Source organism: Typopeltis vanoorti, chromosome 23 (genome assembly GCF_054136105.1).
Source record: "Typopeltis vanoorti isolate ZY-2024b chromosome 23, IOZ_Tvanoo_1.0, whole genome shotgun sequence".
Classification (NCBI taxonomy): Eukaryota; Metazoa; Arthropoda; class Arachnida; order Uropygi; family Thelyphonidae; genus Typopeltis; species Typopeltis vanoorti.
Window position 1 is genome coordinate 13,067,559 of NC_143571.1, and position 6,550 is coordinate 13,074,108.

The window sequence follows — 6,550 nt, forward strand, 5'->3', positions numbered from 1 at the left end:
CGCGTTATTGCCATTCTGGTCTTCGTAGATTCGTGTAAATAAAAAGTAAATAAATTTACCCATTTCTTTACTCTTCTGTTAACATTTACTAATTGAAATTATTCTTTTTTATCACTTCCTCAAATTTCAGACAATATATCTTAAGCAAACGTTGTTTCTACTAAAAAAAAATTTTTAATGTAACTCCAACCCAAAGAGGCTGTGAACATTTCATAGTCTGCTTGGTTAGCCGAGTGGTTATGCGCTTCGGCCATATGCCGAGAAAAGGAGTGTCCTGGGTTCGATTCTCGTCGCTGACGTGAGGAGCTAAAAGATCTTCCTCAGCCCCAAGCGAGCCAGTCTTGGGCGTGGACAGCAGAGTTTTTCTCCCCAGTTTTTCTGCTGTTTTTCCTCCCGCAAGCAGGCAAATCGGCTCTGTGGACAAACACGGATTACAGTCAGGAATATTTAAGACCCACCCATAGGCCTGATTCATCAGATATGCCGTTCCCGAGCCCGGATAAAATTTGGGAGGGATTGAGATGATGCCGTACTTCCCCGTAAAAGGAACCTCACGGCCGTTATATCATCATGCGAATAAAACATTTCATACATGAGCATTATTACCATAGGTGAGCTGAAGACAAGATAATCCAGAAATCCTGGATTAATGACCAAACAGGGAAATTTTTTCAAGCCACTTGAGGCCTTCTTACGAGTCTAAACTGGATAGTGAACTAACAGATAAAAAACGATTGGATTTTTTTCAGATTAGCAAGGATCATTTGGTGAATCATTTAAGTTGCTACGTCTGAACCTTCTTCTTCCAAGGTTCAGCGAGAATCACCCAGGTCGTATTATAGCGTATCAAAAGTGTATTACGTCTGTTAAGTGAGTGCATTCCTCTGGCCGCCGGTATGCCTGTTTTATGAAGATGCATACCAACCATCCACAGGAGAGAGAAAAAAATTTATTAGTGCCTCAATTACTAAGCAATAATAATTATTTATTAATTAAATTTATTACGATAACAGAAGAATGAATTTACTTAAATGAGTAAATAACATTTACTCATTTATATCGAATTTTCGTTTTGTGTAATAAATGAAATAAGGCAAGTAATTCTTTCTTCTTCTTCTTCTATCTTAACTTTGGTTTTACACTAAGTGGCATGCTTCGGTCTCATGAAATCGCTTTCCTATTTTTTTTTTTTTTTTGGTCTTCCAATTTTTATTTTATATTTTTTCATTTATTTTAAAACTATATAATAATTTTTTGAAGTCTGCGTGTCCATTCGACTCGAATGAGATGTCCAATTTTGTTTATATTTACTAATGTAATAATTTATTAGTTTTATATTTAAAGATTGTCAGATTTCTTCATTTGTTGTGTATACACAACAAACGAAGACTATACAGAGTATCCAGCTGTCTTCGGCAGTTTGGATTAGTTATCCAATTTTCTTTTTTTTACACTTCCGTAATGTTCATTTGTTTATTAAATTTTGATAATGTCTAGAACTCTTTAATTTTCATACGATAAAGCATGTCCTCGATATCTGAAAGTATTTAATTTTCTAATATTATTATTATTTATCTCTATCTATCTTTATTCATTTCTTACTGAGTTTTCTCTATTAGAAGAGAGAGAAAAACCTCTGCGGAGTCAGAGACTCATCAATGAAGGCTCCATATCACTCACATCACATGTCATACCTTTCCTTGAATCCATGAATTCATTCACATGATCTGCACTCACCTAAGGCAAACCATTCCAATCACTCGCCGCTCTTTGGGAGAAAAGTCTAGCTCCTGACTGCTTCCATTCTCAGTTTTCACGGATGCCTTCTCATTTCCTCCGTAAAGTGAAAATTTTCATCTACTGGTATCTTGTATGATTCTTGCAGACATTTGTAGGTGTCAGTTTTATAGCCCCCCCCCCTTCTGCTGTTTGTTAATGCCTGCATTCCACAAATTCTCAATCCATCCACATAATCTACATTCGATAGTCTTCATATCATTTTGGTACTCAACGTTGCATCCTCTTCAATGTATATGTTTCCCATCGGAAACCAGAAGATCAGCTCTGCGCACAACAGGTCCAGATGAAGTCGTATAAAAGCCTTAGAAAGAGACAAAGTGACCTCCTTATCCTTACATGTCAATTTTCGTTTCAGCATTTCTGTTATCCTCCAAGTTGTAGTTGCAATCTTTGCTATCTGGTCCCAGAAAATTCGACTTCGTATCTTCTAAAACTCCAAGACCTTAACCTTGTCAGTTTCTACTACACACACGCACACACACACACACACACACACACACACACACACACACACACACACACACACACACACACACACACACACACACACACACACACACACACACACACACACACACACACACACACACACACACAGTCTTTCCACTATGCTACTTGGTTTTATTTCATGTATATGTTTCTTGCATTAACTGCAAAGGTTGGTTTCGTATATTTAAATGAGCTAACATTTTAATATGCAGTGATTTGAAAGAGAACATTTCCCTCCTTGTCATTGAGTTTACAAGGAAATGTGACATAGTCAAGTTTTCTTGCGATTTCTTGCGATTCAGCATTACCAAAAGCAATGTAGTGAGCGCTATGGTATACGTTTTAATTTCGTGTTATCTCTCCCTCGCTGTCTTTTTCTGTATTGTTTATGAACGATGCAGATTTTATAGCCTTTTTAGTGACATAATAAAACCCTATCACGTCATGGAAACTCACATAATTATTTTTCGGGTATGAATATGGTGGGATTTTTACAATGTGGTAATGTTACAAGACCATTTTCTCAAAAGCTGTCTTATGATTCTTCTTTTCTTAATCATTGTAAATACCTTTATGATGATCTCAACTACATTATATTCGCATTACCAGCTACAACATTAGTTTTTTGAAATATTTCTATGATATGATGATTTATATTTATACTGAAATTGCGCTTTTGGTGGCCAATCATTAGATAACGTCTTTTGGATTGAAATTTAAACCATTAAGATTTCCTTACCGTAATCATTCTTTATCTCTTATGCACTGTCTGTAGTTCGCACAGGGAATCAAACCACCACTAATTAAACAAATATTAAAAGAAAACGTTAAACTGATCTTAAAAAATTTAGCTAATCTAAAGAAAGATCGAAATTGTTGCAATCATTCTGAATGCGGTAATCACGAAACGTGCAAGATGCAAACGCAGTCTATAAACAAAGCTTTAGCACCCATTTTCGGAAAAGTGGTGAACTTGACTATCTAGCATTTGGAGGAATTTGCAACCTTGAAATTGCTGTTTTGTCCAAGTGGTTGTTGACGTTGTTGATAAAACTCTAGGATTCTGTCGTATGTATATAATTGACATGTCTTGGGAGGATTCGATAAGAAAGACATATTTGTTAGTTTCTTTAATTATCAAGATGTTGATTGGTTCAAGAATAATCGCGATATCCATATAAATAAACGTTTTCTATTTCTCCAATCAATTAGATTCGCAGACTCTTTAATTTGATTCCTCAGGATTAAATTAAGGGATATCATCATCCTCAGGATGGTGAAATTTAGGAAGATTTCGTCCCTAAAACAAGTTTGGAACTGTTTCAGATTTAATTGCGTTTGTTCAGTTTCTGCTTACGTTTTCATTGTAAAAATTCAGCAGCGTTTTCAGTAATCATGAGAGGTCCTGTAAATCATCTAGGATAGGAGTCTCACATCCAGTGCCGGCTCTAGGGTCTTTGCCACCCGCATGCAATTTCTATCTAAGCGCCCCTGTAACAATCCGGGCGTGTGTGGTTCTTTTACGATAATAAAAATTTAAATTATTTGAAATTTCTTAAATAAATTTTGACAGAACAGCCACACGTTGGTTCGCTAAATGTAACGAACCTGGGATGTTGGCTAGGCAGGATTATCGTTAAAAACCAGAATATTCAAAAAATTCTCAAAAGTTAAAGCAATTTTGATAAAGCCACTTCACTTTAATCGTTGAAGATAATGATACAGGGATTATAGCCTTCTCACCCACCCGAATCGCTAACAAAATTAAAATGAATTTTAATTAAAGTTAAAATTTATTTGAATTAAAGTTGAAAAAATTCTTGCATTTTACAAGTTACTAAATTCTTAGTAAGTTGTAAAAATTTTTTAGTAATTTTTATAAGTGGAACTATCTTTTAGGAAAATAAAAGAAACTCAAGATAGATGAGAAAATAAGAAAAGAATTCAGAAATAATTAGAACATTTAATATAAGTATTCAAAAAATGATATCTTTACAGAATAACAGAAAATAAATTAAATTACATAAATATACTTGAAATTTTTTAAATTAAAATTTCAAGGTTTTTGATTTCATATTCACAAAACTAGAAATAATGGTCTTAACGTCTAATTCCGCACACATATCATTTTCAATAACTATTAACGCCAAACTAACAAGCTTTTTTTGTGACATACTTGTTCTTAAGTAGGTTTTAATCAATTTCAACTTGGAAAAGGAACGCTCACCGCTCGCTACACACTAACAGGCAAGGTTAATGGTATTCTTAAAGCAATTGAAAAGTTAGGGAAAGATAAATTATCGGACACAAAAAAAAATTAAGAATATCGAAAGGGTTTTGAATATTTAAATTATCCTTCCGAAAAATATCCCGGAAAGCACATAACTCGTCATATAGTTCTATTGCATTTATTTCTTTATTGTCGCCGTCCTTCAAGAGAATCTCTAAATCGTCACAATTTTTTCGTAAATCTTCGTTATTAATTTGTAGTAATCTATACAATAAATTGAAATTATCATAATATGTTTTCAGTTGTTCAAAACGTTCTATTAACGAACACATTGCAACATCTAGAAGTGTATAAAGCACATTCACTCTAATTGTAAGTGGAGGTTTCTGTGGTTTAGAAGTTCACATGACATATTCCGGTAATTGGACCACATTGTTTTATTAAGCTATATAAAACACAATGAATAAAACTCGACAAGTTTCGTAAGTCGTTTGACTTACATCTTCAGGGATAAAAGGTAACTTAAAGTTTAAAACACAAAGAAAAGAGAAATTATTAGTAATAGTTCATGCCATACAGTTGTAGGCGTCTGACTGTTCATAAAATTAAAAATCAGAATGCAGTCCTTATAGTCCTTATTATCCTTATAGTCCTTATAAGGATAATCTGCATTCTGATTAGTCCTTATAAGGACTGGCTTAAAGGGGCGAAGCAAGAATGCTTTTCATATTCCCCGTTATCTGTAGAGGACAGTGTAGGAATAAGGTGTTATTGAGCAATTAAAGCTCTGATCATGGCAGGAGGGTAACAGCAATAGCCGAGCCTCAGTTAGAACTTCATTGGCTACAGCATTGCCATCCATTACCCTCCAAGGGTATTGGATTGAATGACTCAATCACCGCATCTCACGGTCGATTGATTCCCCATCGATCTGATTCTCCAATCCTGCTCTCAGAATGCAGATTCAAAGCAGTGCTGAAATTTAAACAATGCTGGATGATTCCACGTTCTGTTGTTCACGTTCATAGTAAAATATAATAAAAAAACTTCATAATAAAAAATATACCTCTGACTGAGGTATATTTTTTATTAAAGCTGACAAAATTTGGTGGAGAATTAAGTCTTGATTTTTATTGCATTGTGTTGGGATTTTAAGCAAGTTCGCAGCTTCTTTAAATTTCCTTATGTAACAGTTTTTTTCTATGTACGACATGTTTGTTTTCTGTCAGAGTACATTGTGGCCGGTGGAAGTGGTATGGTATGGAAGCTTGATTCTCCACCAAGTTTGGTCAGCTTTAATAAAAAATATACCTCATTAAGACGTCAGACATTATGGACGTGAACAACAGAATGGCATCATCCAGCATTGTTTAAACTCAGCACTGCTTTGAATCCGCATTCTGATTTTTAATTTTATGAATAGTCAGATGGCTACAACTGTATAGCATGAACTATTACTAATAATTTCTCTTTTCTTTGTGTTTTAAACTTTAAGTTACCTTTTACCCCTGAAGATGTAAGTCAAACGACTACGAAACTTGTCGGGTTTTATTCATTGTGTTTTATATAGCTTAATAAAAATATGTGGTCCAATTACCGGAATATGCCATGTGAACATTCACTCTAAATTTATCTTCTGGCGTTTCGTCATGGTTCTGGTAGTCAAACTGTCGTGTCTTCTTTCGTCGTCGAACTTCCGTACCAGTTTTAAATTCTTGTTCTCCATCCACCTCTTCACTCAGTTCTTTTTCCGTTTTTAGAACTTCTTTAAAATTTGTATCTGATAAAGATACAAATTTTAAAGAAATCTATCGAAAACTTAAAAAGAATATTTTTAAGTTTTCGATAGATTCTAAAGCAAGTGTAATGTTCATATTTTTATCTTGAAGCATTTTACTCACAGGGTTTATTCTGTTAAGTAAATCATGCCTAGTTATAAGAGAGCAAATAAATTTGTAGTCCTTTATTTTAGCACATAATGTTTGTGCTTCATGCTGAGTTTCTTTATTAAAATCTTCATTATTTAAAATT